General features: G+C 40.6%; 1 protein-coding gene across 6 annotated transcripts in view; it reads right to left on the bottom strand.

The window, feature by feature from the left end:
- Window positions 1–17,093, bottom strand: part of LOC105466337 (calneuron 1) — a 670,377-nt gene that overhangs the window by 558,064 nt on the left and 95,220 nt on the right. The window contains exon 1 of one of the 6 annotated variants that reach the window (XM_011715325.3): window positions 639–660. The exons of 4 other annotated variants lie outside the window; for them this stretch is intronic. The gene's annotated coding sequence lies outside the window, so the exon portion shown is untranslated. Of the gene's footprint in view, window positions 1–12; window positions 33–638; window positions 661–17,093 lie in introns of those variants that run through there. One more of the 6 variants, XM_011715327.2, reaches the window with a different exon arrangement.

Genomic DNA, 17,093 nt, shown 5'->3' with positions numbered 1-17,093 from the left:
AGGACAACTCACCCTAGCGCCCGCCGCCTTCACTACTTCATCCCAGGTGCACACACCCTAGGGCCACGATTACACCTGAGCCCAGGGAGAAGGCGGGGCGCCGAGGTGGAGGGGCCGATGGCTGAAACTGCGGGGGCCAGCATTCCGCGTGACCGCCCGTGGCGACATCCAGGGAGGCACGGCTGCCGCGGGGCATCGCCCACCCACCTGGGATCCCACTCCTCCAGGGCCTGAGAACATGTGGCGTGGCCCCCACTTCTTCCAAGGTCATAGGACGGATCCGATGGGAGGGAGAGGGCGCTTGGGCACAGGTGTGAGCTACAAATTCGCAGACTGCCTGCAACCTGCCCATGCGCTGACCTCTGCTGAGTCTCTGACCAGACAGACCCTTCTCTCCCCTGCCCCGGGTCTCAAGGGCAACGCATTTGCTTGGAGTCAGCAGTCACCTTTCCTAGTCCCCACCTGTCTGCCTCCCAGGAGCTGACAGAATACACGGTGCAACCAAGGTTTGTCTTGGCAAGAAAAAGAAGAATCAAAGCACCAAGGTGGGGCTCAGACTGTCCCGTAGACAGATTAGATGCTTCCCAGTTCCTTTTTGCTGCCCCCAAGGTTGTGCCAATAAAGAAGGAACAACAAACCTGGCTGAAGCAGGCTAGTCCTTCCTTACAGCACCCTCCTTTCTCGGGTCCCCAGTTTCTTGTCCCCTCTTGGTGGCAGAAAGACTGCTCACCAGCTCAGATGCCTCCAATTCCCAGAACCAGAGAAAAGATACATGTGCAAATCCTCACACCAATCAGGAACAAAAGCAGGCAATGCTGCTCCAAGCCTCTCATCCAAACAGCTCAGCAGTCACCTCTCCACTGTTTGGTTCAACTGTCAGGGAAGTTTGGGCATTTTTTTTTTTTCTCTGCTAGCCAGCAGCACAATCAGGGTCGTGTGTGTGTGTGTGTGTGTGTGTGTGTGTGTGTGTGTCGCCTGGGCATGGTTTCAGAGTCCCTGAAGCACTTGTCGGTGCCACGCCTTTGGCATTTAGCATTTGCTAACCTATATTATTACTGTCTTGTATGGACCCTACTTCCCTAGTAATCTTTTCAAAATATGTTTTTATTTGTTATTCTTATAGGTACATGGTAGGTGTACATATTTATGGGGTACATATTTATGGGGTACATATTATGGGGTTTTGATACAGGCATGCAATGTGAAATAAGCTCATCATGGGGACCAGGGTACTATTCCCTCATTTATCCTTTGAGTTACAAACAATCCAATTACACTCTTTAAGTTATCATAAAATATACAAGTTATTGACTATAGTCACCATGTTGTGCTACCGAATAACAGGTCTTATTCATTCTTTCTTTTTTTTAACCCATTAACCATCCCTACGTACCCAACCCTCTCAACCCCCACCCAGCCCCCCTACCCTTCCCAACCTCTGGTAATCATTCATAGATTCTCTGTCCATGAGCTCAATTGTTTTGATTTTTAGATCCCATAAATAAGTGAAAACATGTGATGTCTGTCTTTCTGTGCCTGGCTTATTTTACTTAACATAATGATCTCCACTTCCATCCATGTAGTTACAAATGACTGGATCTCATTCTTTTGTATGGCTGAATAGTGCTCCATTGTGTACATGTCCCACATTTTCTTTATCCATCTGTTGATGGACACCTGGGTTGCTTCCAAATCTTAACTACTGTAAACAGTGCTGCAACAAACATCAGAATGCAGATACCTCTTCGATATACTAATTTCTTCTTTTGGGGGTATATACTCAGCAGTGGGATTGCTGTATCATATGCTCCCTAGCAATCTTAGAACTGAGATGTAACAGGCACCATTCTCAGGGACTTGCTGGTACCCGTCCCCTACCCCAGCATGAAAACACAGAAAAATCTTGAGTTCCTTCAAAGAAACTCCAGGCACCCAGCTAGCCCTGAGAAGTAAACCAGCAACTTGATAAGCAAGAAGGTAATTTTAGCTTAAAACAATAGCCAAGGAAGTTAGAGTCAGGAAATGTTTTTGTTCCCTGTATCAGTCTGTTCTCGTGCTGCTAATAAAGACATACCTAAGACTGGTTAATTTACAAAGGAAAAAGGTTTAATGGACTCACAGTTCCACATGGCTGGGGAGACCTCACAATCATGGCAGAAGGTAAAGGATGAAGCAAAGGCACATCTTACATGGCAGCAAGCAAGAGAGCTTGTGCAGGGGAACTCCCATTGATAAAACCATCAGATCTCATGAGACTTATTCACTATCACGAGAACAGTATGGGGGACACCTGCACCCATGATTCAATTACCTCCCACTGGATCCCTCCCATGACACATGGGAGTTATGGGAGCTACAAAATGAGATTTTTTACAAGTCAAGGAGAAGTGACTGCTAAGCTGTTTGGATGAGAGGCTTAGAGAATCACTGCCTGCTTTTGTTGCTGACTGGTGTGAGAATTTTCACATGTATCTTTTCTCTGGTTCTGGGAATTGGAGGCATCTGAGCTGGTAACCAGTCTTTCTGCCACCAAGAGGGGACAAGAAACTGGGGACCCAGGAAAGGAGAGTGCTATAAGGAAGGACTAGCCTGCTTCAGCCAGGTTTGTTGTTCCTTCTTTGTTGGCACAACCTTGGGGGCGGCAAAAAGGAACAGTCAAACCATATCATTCCCTATAGAATCTAAACATAACATCTTAGTGTATGTCCTTGAGTTGTTTTTCAGAAACCTGGACCCCCATTAAACTGATAGACTAGCACATAGACCTCGAATAAGAGGGAACTGAGGACTAAACTCTAACTGTGGTTCTCGTTCTAAATTTCTTCCTGAAGGGTCTGGAGGAAGCCACACCTACGGGCCAGAATGAACATTCTTTTCTGCACACCCCATATTTTTAGATAAAGCTTTACCTCCTTAACTAATCACAAATCAGAAAACCTTTGAACTCACCTATGACATCTGTAGAGATAGGATCTCCCTATGTTGCCCAGGCTGGTCTCAAACTCCTGGCCTCAAGTAATTCTTCCACCCCCACCTTCCAAAGTATTGGGATTACTAGTCCCAGTGTGAGCCCATGTGGGCCTCTGCTCCCAGACGTCTGCTTTTTTAAGTCAAACCAAATGTCGAGCTTTCATGGATTGATTTATGGCTTTGCCTGTAGCCTCTGCCTCCCACCTTTAAAAATCCTTCCCTGTAAGTCAACTGGGTGGTTAGGACTTAAGCATGAATGAGCTGCCTGATTCCTCTTGGTTGGTGCCCTGCAAATAAATGCCTCCCTTTCTCCTGCTGCAAAACCTTGATGTGGACAGCTGGTCTTTCTGTGCCGGGTGAGCAGCCCCTGTTATAACATGCTTGAGCCACTGGCTGAGTTTCATATACCTAGTTCAGAGATGTGCATAGAAGGTGATATGATTTGGCTCTGTGTCCCCTCCCAAATCACATCTTCAATTTTATTCCCGTAATTCCCACGTGTCGTGGGAGGGACCTAGTGGGAGATAATTGAATCATGGAGGCGGTTTCTCCCATACTGTTTTGGTGGTAGTGAATACGTCTCGCGAGATCTGATGGTTTTATAAGGGGAAACCCCTTTCACTTGGCTCTCTCACTCTGTCTCTTGTCTCCGCCATGTGAGATGTGCCTGTGCCTTTGGCTTTCCACCATGATTATGAGGCCTCCCCAGCCATGTGGAAATGTAAGTCCATTAAATTTCTTTCTTTTGTAAATTGCCCAGTCTCAAGTATGTCTTTATCAGCAATGTGAAAACGAATTAATACAGAAGGTATTATACTACAAGAGTTTCCACAATGGGTCACAGGCAGATGAATAGAGTTGACAGGGTCTCCATAAGATCTTTCCCTTTGATCCCTTAGTTTGGATGAATGCTGCATCATCTAACAATCTGTTGCCTCTGTAAGCAATTATTTTGTCACTTTCTAGATGGCAACCAGGTCACCAAAATGCCTTGATAGGGCAAAGCACGGTGGCTGAAGCCTGTAATCCCAGCACTTTGGGAGGCCGAGGCGGGTGGATCACTTGAGGTCAGGAGTTCGAGACCAGCCTGGCCAACACGGTGAAACCCCATCTCTACTAAAAATACAAAAATTAGCCAGGCATGGTGATGGGTGCCTGGAGGCTGAGGCATGAGAATCGCTTGAACCTGGGAGGCAGAGGTTGCAGAGAGCCGAGATAGCACCATTGCACTCCAGTCTGGGCAACAGAGCAAGACTCAGTCTCAAAAAGCGAAAAAAAGAAAGAAAAAAAAAAAACAGACAAACAAATGCCTTGGTAAGTGTAGATACACACATGAAGTTCCTGGTAAAATGTGGGGGCCTCCCACATAACCAGAGTCGGAAACATCTGGCCAAAGCTCTCATTCTGCCCTCCCTTGCTGCCTGTGTAAATTTGGGCAAGTTGTTTATTCTCTCTAAATCTCATCGCCCTCATCTATAAAATGGGGATAATTAGAGTATCTATTCCACAAGGTTGTTGAGAAAATTAAATGTGATTATGTGAATAGCAGTTCGCTCAGTTTACCTGGCTCCAGGCGTAGAGTAAGCTTTCAATAAATGTTGGCAGTTGTTACAAGTGAATAGTCAACACAAACACATAACAAAGACCTTACTTTGGGAGGAAAAAAAAATCAAGGATCTCTTGCCTTAGGACACTAAGTTCAGCAAGCCTCAGAACTAGAGAAGGCTAGGCAGTAGCTCACACTCGTAATACAGATACTTTGGACGGTCCAGGTGGGAGGATTACTTGAGGTTGGGAGTTTGAGACCAGCCTGGGCAACACAGGGAGACGCCATCTCTACAAAAAATGATTTGCAAAAGTAGCCAGGTGTGATGGCATATGCCTGTAGTCCTAGCTACTCAGGAGGCTAAGGCAGAGGATCCCTTGAGCCCAGGAGTTCAAGATTACAGTGAACTGTGGTCACACCACTGCACTCCAGCTTGGTGAAAGAGCAAGACTTTGTCTCAAAAAAAAAAAAAAAAAAAAATCAGAAACACAAAGAACTAGAGAAGCTGGATGGCAGACTTCTGCAGTTTCTTGGTCCTCCCCAGCTATGACCATTTTGAGACTTCCATGTTAAGGTGGTTGCAGGTTTACAGGCCCTGGCACTTTTGCTCCAACTTTTATTCAATATATGTTGTCAAAATGTGTCAGCTCCTTCCTATGAAAATACCAAAGAAAATCTTTTACCAATTACTGGGATGGAGGCTAAACTCAACATGAAACAAAATGAACAGGAAGGACTTCTCCTTATCGTGCATTTGTAGCTGGATTTAGCATAAGTTCTCTCTCTAACCTAGAATAGTACAGCCCTCCAGGAAACAGCGAGGAGTCAATTTCAACTTCCTTCTACCACCTGCCTCTAGCTTTGGGATTCAGAGTTACACAAATCAGACACTGAGACAAGTGCTACCTTACCAGTGATAATCCTCTCGTAAATATCCCCTTCCCTTATCTTCTTTCATTTTACCATCAATAAATACATCTACTTCAAGTGCCCAAGACACCCAAGGGTAGAGGGTGATGAAAAGATTCATTGCACTCTGAATAGAAATAGGTAGAAGTAGAAAAAAAAAATCATTCGAGAAATATATGTTGGAGGGTAAAATTGTTCAGGTCTTCCATCAAAGTACGGAATCCAGGACTCACTAAATTCTTTACAACACACATTCTCTCCTGTGTGGCTAGGGGTTTGCCACAAACCTTGCAGTGGTTTGCTTTGCAGTAATCGGTAACCAGGACAACATTTGGTGTCTGGAAGGAGTGTGCTGCTGTAACAAAAACTTAAAATACTGGCTTTAGGATTGAGCAACGGGAAAAAGCTGTAATTTCCTCCGAAGAGTATTAATGAGAGTTGCAAGGACCTTTGGAAAACTCTTGGAGGAAACATGAAGGGCACAGAAAGTGCTTATTGGAAGCTGGAGAAAAGAACCCCTGAGTCACGTACCAGGAGAACAGTTAGCAAAACTGCTACCTGTCAATGGTTGGCTGGGTGTGGTGGTTCACACCTGTAATCCCAGCACTTTGGGAGGCCGACACGAGTGAATCACTTGAGGTCAGGAGTTTCAGACTAGCCTGGCCAACATGGTGAAACTCCATTTCTACTATAAATACAAAAAATTAGCCAAGCGTGGTGGTGCATGCCTGTAATCCCAGCTACTCGGAAGGCTGAGTCAGGAGAATTGCCTGAACCCGGGAGGCAGAGGTTGCAGTGAGCTGCGATCAGCCACTGCACTCCAGCATGGGTGACAGAGCAAGATTCTGTCTCAAAAAAAAAAAAAAAAAATCAATATAACCAATGCAAGGATACCTAAGGACCTCATGGATCTGACTAGGGTGATTTCCAAGTGGAAAAATAGAAAATGCCAGCTGGATTTTTCCAGATGCCTATGAGAAAAGGTAAGCAGAGACAGGTTAATTGAAGAAGAAGCTATTCCAGTTTTTTAGTAGAACTGAGATGGAATAGCAAGGAACCAGAGTTCGCTGAGTTAGAAAGGATTACTGTTTCTCTGCTGGGTTAGAAAGAACTACTGTTTCTCACTGTGGCGTCTCCAGGCAAAACCTTTCAAATCTGGGGCAGCAAAATCTGGTTTCTGGGAAAGATGGACTCAAGAATGGGGCTGTACGATCCTTTGTTAAGGCCTCAGACATATTTAAGGGGATGCCCAAAAGGGCTTCTGCATGTCTTAAAGACACTGTGCCTCACTCAGCAGCTTTGCAGGAGCCTAAAGATAAAGAAAGGTCTATTTTTTTTTTTATTTTTAAATTTTATTTATTTATTTATTTATTTAGAGACAGAGTTTCACTCTGTTGTCCAGGCTTGAGTGCAGTGGCATGATTTCAGAGAGGAAAAGAGAGACAGGGAGAAAAAGAGAGGTTCCAGGCCTGTCTACAGCGATTCAAGCCCCTGCTGTGAGCGTCTTCCCCGAGGAGGCTACAGATTCTGCTGGGCAGAGACAAGCCACCCCCGCCATGCGCGCTCTGAATTCCCAATCCACAGAACCGCAAGAGGCAGTCGTACATTTTTGTGTTAAGTAACTTCGTTTTGGGATGAATTTTTGTTATGTAGCAATAAATAACCAGAAAAATTTAATTTACTAAATTAGAAAGATGTCAAAAAATATGTTGTAAAGTGAAAAAACTTAATGGCAAAATAACATGTATGGTGGCACTTTTGAAAAAGAAAACTTTGTATATGGGATCCATGTACACATATGTGCACCAAATGCAATTCCAATGCTTTCTGTTAACTAACTCTGGAGAACCAGTATTGAGGGGATAAACATATATATATTTATTTATAGATGAATATATGTTTACATATTTTATTTATATAAATAAATTTAAATATATATTTATATTTATATTTTAATTTATATAAATATATACTTTTATTTATGTATATAAATGTTCATACATTTTTATTTATATATGCTTATTATATAAATGGCTTTTTATAAATGGAATATAAATGGCTTTTTGCTTTTTTGAAAATATTTTCAAAACGTATATTAGCCAGCCAACAAAATGGAATTGAGGTTAAATATTACATATAAAAATATATATAAGTATATATAATATAGCATATATTTATATAATATATAAATTTATATATGAACATACATTTATATATTCATATATAAATTATTTTATGTGGTATTTATATTTATATATAAATAATATCTTATATGATATATAATGGCACATGTTACATAATATATATTACATGTACTGTTATGTTCATGCATAATATATGTTATATATAATTATATCATACATATTATATAATTATATATCATACATAGTATATTATAATTATATATTATACAATATTACATAATATATGTATTAGATACTATTATTTAATGCCAAAAGTAAAGAACATCTTAGAGATCTTCAGAGCATCACAGGCGTAGAAGGAAAAGGAAACCTTGGAAAGTGGAGGCATCATTGTGCTCCATTGTCCCCTTAAAGGCATTCATTCACCTGTGTTTGAAACTGCACATAGTGAACAGTTTAAAAAAAAAAAAAAAAAAGGCAAGAGAAGGAAAGAAAGAGAGAAAGAAAGAAGAAAGAGGAAGGAGGGAAAGAAAAGAAAGGAAGGGAAAAGAAAAGCAAGGAAAGGGAAGGGAAGGAAAGGAAAGGAAAAAGAGAAGAAGGAAGGAAGGAGAAGAGAAGAGGAAAGGAAGGAAGAAGGAGAGAAAGAAAGAAGAGAAAGAAAGGAAAGAAAAGGAAAGGAAAAAAAGGAAGGAGGGAAAGAAAGAGAAAGACAAAAAGAAAGAAAGACAGAAGAAAGGGGGAAGGGAAGGCAAGGGAGAGAGAGAGAGGGAGGGAGAGAAAGAGGGAGGAAGGGGAGGGGAGGGGAGGGGAGGGGAGGGGAAGGGGAAACCAAGCAGCAGGAAGGAGAATTCTTGGGAAATTGGGAGTCTATAACCTCCCTAGGACGAGGGACACTCATAAACACCCCAGGGTTTCAGTTGAAGCTTTTGAAATACTACATGCATTAAGATTAAGGGCAAACCAAAAGCGTTTGGAGAATCAAGTTCAGCCTTAAATTATCTCAATAATTGATTAGCCAAAAATGATCTTTATGTACCCTAAATGGCTGCCAGATGCAAAAGTTAAATCTCTCTGAGGAGAGAGAACAAATATATAGTCACTATAATTTCTTAAATATAACATGTGGCATTTAATCAAAAATCAACAGGCATGTCCGGAAAAAGAACCAAATTAAGAAAAAATAAAGAGAAACAACAGACAATAGGAAAACCAAACATAGGAAATTCAGACACTGGATTTATATAAAACAGACATTAAAACAGTTGTATAGATGTTTAAGAAAATGAATGACAAGATAAAGAAATTCACCACTAAAGAGCTAAAGTCTATTTACTTATTCTTAATTTCTTTCTAATTCAATAATTGAACTTTTACTTTTTATTAATGTGATCCATAATTGTTAAAGGTCAAATGGTAATTTGTTATGCAGAAGTAGAATTTAAAAATAAACATCAAACAGTTCTAAAAGGTCAATTGTGCAAAATGGTGTTCTCTTTTTCCTCCTCCTCCATTCTTTTTTCCCAAAGATAACTACTTTCAACTAGTCCATTACCTCTTTGGATAGTTATATCCATATTTCTAAATAAGTGGTTTTTTAAAAATATTTATTTTCTTTTCCAATTAAAACACCTAACTGAAGGATGAGGATGTAATACTCTTACTTGTTTCTCCAATCCACGCACATACATTCTGTCCTGATTCTCCCATATATAATGTTTAATTTGATCTCTATTCAGTTAAATTTTATTTATTATTTATTTATTTGAGACGATATCTCACTCTGTCACCCAGGCTGGAGTCCAGTGGCACGGTCTCGGCTCACTGCAACCTCTGCCTCCCAGGTTCAAGCAATTCTCCTGCCTCAGCCTCCCAAGTAGCTGGGGTTACAGGTGCCCACCACCACACCTGGCTAATTTTTTTGTATTTTTAGTAGAGATGGGGCTTCACCATGTTGGACAGGCTGGTCTCGAACTCCTGACCTCAAGTGATCCACCCACCTTGGCCTCCCAAAGTGGGGGATTACAGGTGTGAGTCACCGCACCCTGCCAAAATTTGTTTATTTTTAACACAGAATAAAGTAGTAATTCTGGAACCCATCAAAAAATAAATAAAATGCACTCAATAGATGTGGTTAAAGCAAACTGGACACAGTAGAAGAGATTAGTGAACTTCAAATAGGTCAGTAAAAATATCCTGCTAATGTGTGAGGAGAAGAAAAAGGTGGGAATGGAGAAAAGAGAATAAGAGAATTAAAGCAAAGTGAATCGTCAAATATATAACTCAAGTCTGAAAAGGAAAGGGGAGAAAGAGTGAGGTGGGTGAGATGCTGGCTGAGAATTTTCCAAAACCAATAAAGACATGAAGCCACAGATTCAGGAAGTCCTATAAACTCCAAATAGGATATGTACAATGAAATCCACATGAAAGCAGTCATCATTACATTTCTAAAACCTAAAGACAATTTTTTTTTCTTTTTTTTCTTTTTTTTTTTTTGAGACGGAGTTTCGCTCTTGTTGCCCAGGCTGGAGTGCAGTGGCGTGATCTCAGCTCACTGCAGCCTCCACCTCCTGGGTTCAAGCAATTCTCCTGCCTCAGCCTCCTGCGTAGCTGGGATTACAGGCATGCACCACCATGTCTGGCTAATTTTTTTTATTTATAGTAGAAACGGAGTTTCACCATGTTGGTCAGGCTGGTCTCGAACTCCCGACCTCAGATGATCCTCCCGCCTCGGCCTCCCAAAGTGCTGGGATTACAGGCATGAGCCACCACACCCGGCCAAGACACAATATTAAAAGCAGCCAGGCCCCTTCTCCTTCACACACACATACACCTTGCAAAGGAACAATTCACCTGACAGACGACTTGTTAACAAACATAATAAAAGCCAGTACAACTTACAATCATTGGTATCATCTTTGGTGCACTAAAAGAAAATAGCTATCCACTAAATTCTGAACGCAGTGAACATGCCCACTAAAAAGAAAAGGAGCAATTTCTGCTTCTATGTTACTAGGTTAGTGCAAAAGTAATTGCAGATTTTACCACTGAGAGTGATGGCAGTAGGGCAAGGTGGCTCATGCCTATAATCCCAGCACTTTGGAAGGCCAAGGAGGGTGGATCATTTGAGAGGTCAGGAGTTCGAGGCCAGCCTGGCCAACATAGTGAGACCCTGTCTCTATTAAAAATGCAAAAATGGCCCGGGAGTGGTGGCAGGTGCCTGTAATCCCAGCTACTTGGAAGGCTGAGGCAAGAAAATTGCTTGAATCCAGGAGGCCAAAGTTGCAGTGAGCTGAGATCACTCCAGCCTGGGTAACAGAGAGACATTCTGTCTCAAAGAAAAAAAAGAAAGTAATGGCAAAAACCTCAATTACATTTGCACCGACATAATAAGTTAGTTTTCTTCCCACTACTAACAATTAGAAACTAAACAAATGTACAAATTAAGTGTTTTCTGTAATTGGACAACAGATAGTACAGGGCTGTGATCCATGTAAGAAAAGGAAAAAATTATGTGTGTCCTGCAACTGCCCAGCTTTCTACCTGGAGATAGTTTCCGTATCACTGTAGAGGAAAAGGAAGCCAAACAGAACACAGGGGTCTCACTAACTTGAGGGATCAGAGTTCATGAAGGCTTAGGTAGCTAAATTTTGGGGGGCAGAGAACTGGAGAGGAGAAGGCTACACAGATAAAAAGGTGGAAATTTTTCCTGGCTAACACGGTGAAACCCCGTCTCTACTAAAAAATACAAAAAATTAGCCGGGCGAGGTGGCAGGCGCCTGTAGTCCCAGCTGCTTGGGAGGCTGAGGCAGGAGAATGGTGTAAACTCGGGCGGCGGAGCTTGCAGTGAGCTGAGATCCGGCCACTGCACTCCAGCTTGGGCAACAGAGCGAGACTCCGTCTCAAAAAAAAAAAGGTGGAAATTTTTCGTAAGGATTTAAGTTCCTAGATGACAACTAAGATGTGCATAAGAAGACAAATTCCATGCCGCTAGGCAGAGAGCAGTTAGTGGAGAGTTGTAAGTCGAACAATTTCTAGATGTAAGAAAGAACTGGAAAATGGGCAAGTTCTGATGATCCTGAGTGAGAAAATGCATTGAACACCCAGTGGGTACAATAGAGTCCATAAGTGAATTGCACCTTCCTGGTAGCAGGAACAAACTAGCTCTAGAATAACAGCTATTGTAAGACTCGACCTAACAAAGCTTAAAAGCAAACATCAAATGGATCAAAGTGACTCCCAAGTTACTAATCAAATGCCTAGCAAAGAAACTTCAAAACTCTTCAAAGGACAAAAACAAAATTCAGAAACTCAACAACACAACACCCACAGTGTCCATGGAAACAGAAGGAAAAATAACAATGGTGATGGAATCTGCAGAAAGGGGCTTTCGAGCAGCTATTAGAAATATTTGCAAGGATTTAAAGGAAATTGTGAACAATAAAGGAAGGCATGCAATCTAAAAAAAGAAGCAAATAAAATTGTAGTGCTGAAAAAATGTATATTTAATGTGAAAAAGCTATTTGAGGGCTTAACATAACATTGGGTATTGTAGAAAAATAAGTGAGTTTGAAAAAAATAGCAACTGAAGCAGAGAAAGAATGCTGGCTGAAAAAAATCTTAAAATCCTTGATGGCAGGTGGGACAATATCAAGTTACCTAACATATGTTCGATTTTAATACCTAAAGCGAGATAAAAAGAGAGAGACTCTGTGTGTGTGTGTGTGTGTGTGTGTGTGTGTGTGTGTGTGTGTGTGTGTGTTAGGAAGGTTAAACAGAAAAAAGGATTTGAATAAATAGTGGCTAATATTGCACAATTTGATAAAAGCCTAAAATACAGCTCCACATGACACAATTTACTACAAGAAAGATAAATACAAAAAGTACACACCAAAGTATCTTATAATCAAATTGCTGTAAACCATGATAAAGAAAAAAACTTCAAAGTATCCAGAAGAAAAAAACATTATATCAGGAGAACAAAGAGAAGACGTAATACTAACTTCTTTTAAGAAACAATACAAGCCAAAAGACAATGGAATAACATTTTTAATGTGCTGAAATTGAAAGCAAAAACAAAAATACCGAGAATTGTCACTGTGGTTTTGATTTGCATGTCTCTAACAATTAGTGATGCTGAGCATATTTTCAAATGCTTATTGGCCATGTATATGTCTTCTTTTGAAAACTGCCTGTTCGTGTCCTTTGCACACTTTGTTATGGGGTTGTTTGCTTTTGGCTTGTTAATTTAAGCACCTTATAGATTCCGGATATTAGCCCTTTGATAGGTGCATATTTTACAAATGTTTTCTCCCATCTGTCGGTCATCTGTTTACTTTGTTAGTTTCTTTTCCTTTGCAGATGCTCTTTAGTTGAATTAGGTCCCATGTGTCAATATTTGTTTTGGTTATCATTGCTTTTGGCATCTTTGTCATGAAATCTTTGTCAAGACCTATGTCCAGAATGGTATCTTCTTGGTTTCCTTCAAGAGTTTTTATACGCCTATAAACCCTTTAGGTTTTATGTTTAAGCCTTCAATCCATCTAGAATTGATTTTTGCCTATGTTAAAAGGAAGGGGTCCAGTTTCAATCTTCCGTGTTGGCTAGCCAGTTATGCCAGTAACATTTACTGAAAAGGGAATCCTTCCACTGTGGAAAGCAGTGTGGAGATTACTCAAAGAACTCAGAACAGAATAAGCACTTTACCCAGCAATCCACTGGGTATATACCCAAAGGAATATGAATTGGTCTACCATAAAGTCCTGTGCATACATATGTTCATCACAGCACTATTCACAATAGTAAAGGCATGGGATGAACCTAAGTACTCAGCAATGGTAGACTGGAGAAAGAAAACGTGGCACATACACACCATAGAATACTACGCACTCCTAAAAAAGAATGTGATCATGTCTTTTGCAGCAACAGGGATAGAGCTGGAGGCCATTATCCTAAGCAATTTAATGCAGAACAGAAAACCAAATACTGCATGTTTTCACTTATAACATTGAGTACACATGGACACAAGGAAGAGAACAACAGACACCAGGGCCTATTTGAGAGTGGAGCAGGAGGAGGGTGAGGATCAGAAAACTACCTATCAGATACTATGCTTATTACCTGAGTAATGAAATAATCTGTACACTAAATCCCTGCAAGACTCAATTTACCTATATAACAAACTGGCACATGTACCCCGAAACGAAAGTAAAAGTTTAAAGAAAAAGAAAATACCGAGAATTTCCTAATCAGCAAAAATAGTCTCTAAATTTAAAGGTGATGGCTGGACGAGGTGGCTCATACCTGTAATCCCAGTACTTTGGGAGGCCAAGGTGGGTGGATCATCTAAGGTCAGGAGTTCAAGACTAGCCTGACCAGCATGGTGAAACCCTGTCTCTACTAAAAATACAAAAATTAGCCAGGCGTGGTGGTGGACACCTGTAATCCCAGCTACTTGGGAGGCTGAAGCAGGAGAATCACTTGAACCCGGGAGGTGGAGGTTGCAGTGAGCCGAATCATGCCATTGCACCACTGCACTGGGTGACAAAGTGAGACTCTGTCTCAAAATAAATAAATAAATACAAATTAATTTTTTAATTTTAAAAAATAAAGGTGAAATAAAGAGTTTTTCAGATAAACAAACAGTAAAATAATTTATAGGCCAGGCACAGGGGTTCCTGCCTGTAATCCTAGCCCTTTGGGAGGCCAAGGCAGGAGGATCCCTTGAGCCCGGGAGTTCAAGACCAGCCTTGGCAACCTAGCAAGACTCTGTCTCTATTCAAGAATTTATAGCCATCAGACTGAAGTAAATGACAGCAGAAATTTAGGAATGATAAGTCCTGGGAATGGAAAATATGTGAATAAAAATAAAAAGTTTGTCATTATTTTTAACTTTCTTTAACAGGTAGTTTACTGATTAAGACAAAAATATTACCCAATGCATTTATGGGATTTATAAGACATGTATAAGTAAAACATGTATGACAGCTATAGCACAAAGGGAGTAAGGAAATGGAAATATACTATTAAAAGGTAGTCAATTTATCCACGACGTGGTATAATACCATTTGATATCAGACTGTTACATTTGAAGGTGCACACTGTAAATCCCAGAACACAAAGAGATATTGCAAATAAGCCAATAGAGGAGAGTAAATACAGTATTTGAAAAATAATCAATACCAAAAGAAGTCATGAAAAAGGAAAAAGCAACAAAGAACACATGAAACAAAAAGAAATAGCAAGATGGTACATTTAAACCTAAATGTATTGTGAACTGCATTTAAAGAGTGCGGAACCATTACCAAATTTTGAATTTATAGAGCACTGTATTAACATAATCTTTTCAAGTGCACTTGGAATGTTCATAAAAGATAGGCTGTATCTTGTGCCACAGAATAATTCTCAGTACTTTAGTATTTTAGGCCAGGTGTGGTGGCTCATGCCTGCAATCCCAGCACTCTGGGAAGCCAAGGTGGGCAGATCGCTTGAGATCAGGCAGGAGAATCGCTGGAACCCAGGAGGCGGAGCTTGCAGTGAGCCGCGATTGCACCAGGGCACTCCAGCCTGGGTGACAGAGCAAGATTCCATCTCAAAAAAAAAAAACAACACACTTTGAGATTTTAAAGTTATCCCATCTCTACTAAAAATACAAAAATTAGCCGGGTGTGGTGGCACACGCCTGTAGTCCCAGCTACTTGGGAGGCTGAGGCAGGAGAACGGTTTGAACCTGTGAAGCAAAGCTGGCAGTGAGCCGCGATCATGCCATTGCATTCCAGCCTGGGCGACAGAGTGAGACTCCATCTCAAAACAAACAAACAAACAAACAAAAACAACACCCACTTTGAGATTTTAAAGTTATCCAAATCATACCGGAAACATTCTATGACCACAATGGAATTAAAAATTAAATTAGAAATCAATAATAAGAAGATACCTTAAATTTCCCCAAGTAATTTTACAAGTAAAAAACAGTTTCGCATAATGCGTATGTCAAAGAATAATCACAAATGAAGTTTAAAAATATTTTGAACTAAATGAAATGAAAGCACAATGTATTGAAATTTGTGAGATCAGCTAAAACAGTGCTTACAAGGAAAATTACAGCTTAAAATGTTTACTTTACAAAAAGATGAAAGGTTTAAAGCCAATGTTTTAAGATTCTAACTTAAAAAGCTAAAAAGAGAAGAGCAAATTAAATTGAAAAAAAAAAAACAGAAGAAAGGAAAAAGGATAGGAAAAATCAAATTAAAAAATGGACAGAAAAATGAATTAAAATGTCATAAAATTAATAAATCTGTAGCTAACTTGATTTGAAAATATGGCAAAAACACAAAGTACCAAGATCAGGAATCACTATAGATACTAACCATATAAAAAAGAATAACAAGCGAATATTATAAAACAATGTTATGACAAAAAATGGACAATTTAAACAAAAGATTTTTTTTTTTTTTTTTGAGATGGAGTCTCGCTCTGTCACCCAGGCTGGGGTGCAGTGGCGCGATCTCGGCTCACTGCAAGCTCCGCCTCCCGGGTTCACGCCATTCTCCTGCCTCAGCCTCCGGAGTAGCTGGGACTACAGGCGCCCGTCACCTCGCCCGGCTAATTTTTTGTATTTTTTAGTAGAGACGGGGTTTCACCGTGTTAGCCAGGATGGTCTCGATCTCCTGACCTTGTGATCCACCCGCCTCGGCCTCCCAAAGTGCTGGGATTACAGGCGTGAGCCACTGAGCCCGGCTGAAAAATTTTTTTAAAAAACACAAATTACCAAAATAGACCCAAGGAGATATAAAAATCTGAATATTCCTGTATCTTTTAAATAAATTGAATTCATAATTAACCTCCTATGCCCTCAAAACATAAACAAATTCCTCTGTGCCCAGATGGTTTCTCTGGTGATTTCTAACATTTAATGAAGAGCTAATACCAACCTCATAAAACGTTTTCATAAAATAGAGAGTGGGCACACAGCTCAACTCATTTTATGAGGCTACTGTCTCTCTTATCAAAATTAAATACAGGCAATACCAAAGCAGAAAATGACAATAAACGCAAAAAAAGCCTTAACATACATTAGCAAACTAAATCCAGCAATATATAAAAAGGATAAGACGGCCGGGGGCGGTGGCTCACGCCTGTAATCCCAGCACTTTGGGAGGCCGAGGTGGGTGGATCACGAGGTCAGGAGATCAAGACCATCCTGGCTAACACGGTGAAACCCCATCTCTACTAAAAATACAAAAAAATTAGCTGTGCGTGGCGGCGGGTGCCTGTAGTCCCAGCTACTCGGGAGGATGAGGCAGGAGAATGGCGTGAACCTGGGAGGTGGAGCTTGCAGTGAGCCCAGTTGGCGCCACTGCACTCCAGCCTGGGCAAAAGAGTGAGATTCCGTCTCAAAAAAAAAACAAAAAAGGATAAGACATCTTGACAAGGTGGAGTGTTTTTAAGTCACACAAAGTTAGTCTAAATCTTAAATTCTAAAAGATGAATCAGTATAATTTATCCTATTTATAGAAGAAAAAAAT

This window comes from Macaca nemestrina, chromosome 4 (genome assembly GCF_043159975.1).
Source record: "Macaca nemestrina isolate mMacNem1 chromosome 4, mMacNem.hap1, whole genome shotgun sequence".
NCBI classification, from domain to species: domain Eukaryota; kingdom Metazoa; phylum Chordata; class Mammalia; order Primates; family Cercopithecidae; genus Macaca; species Macaca nemestrina.
Note: the sequence above shows the minus strand (reverse complement) of the source record. Positions and strands in the feature narration are given on the sequence as shown.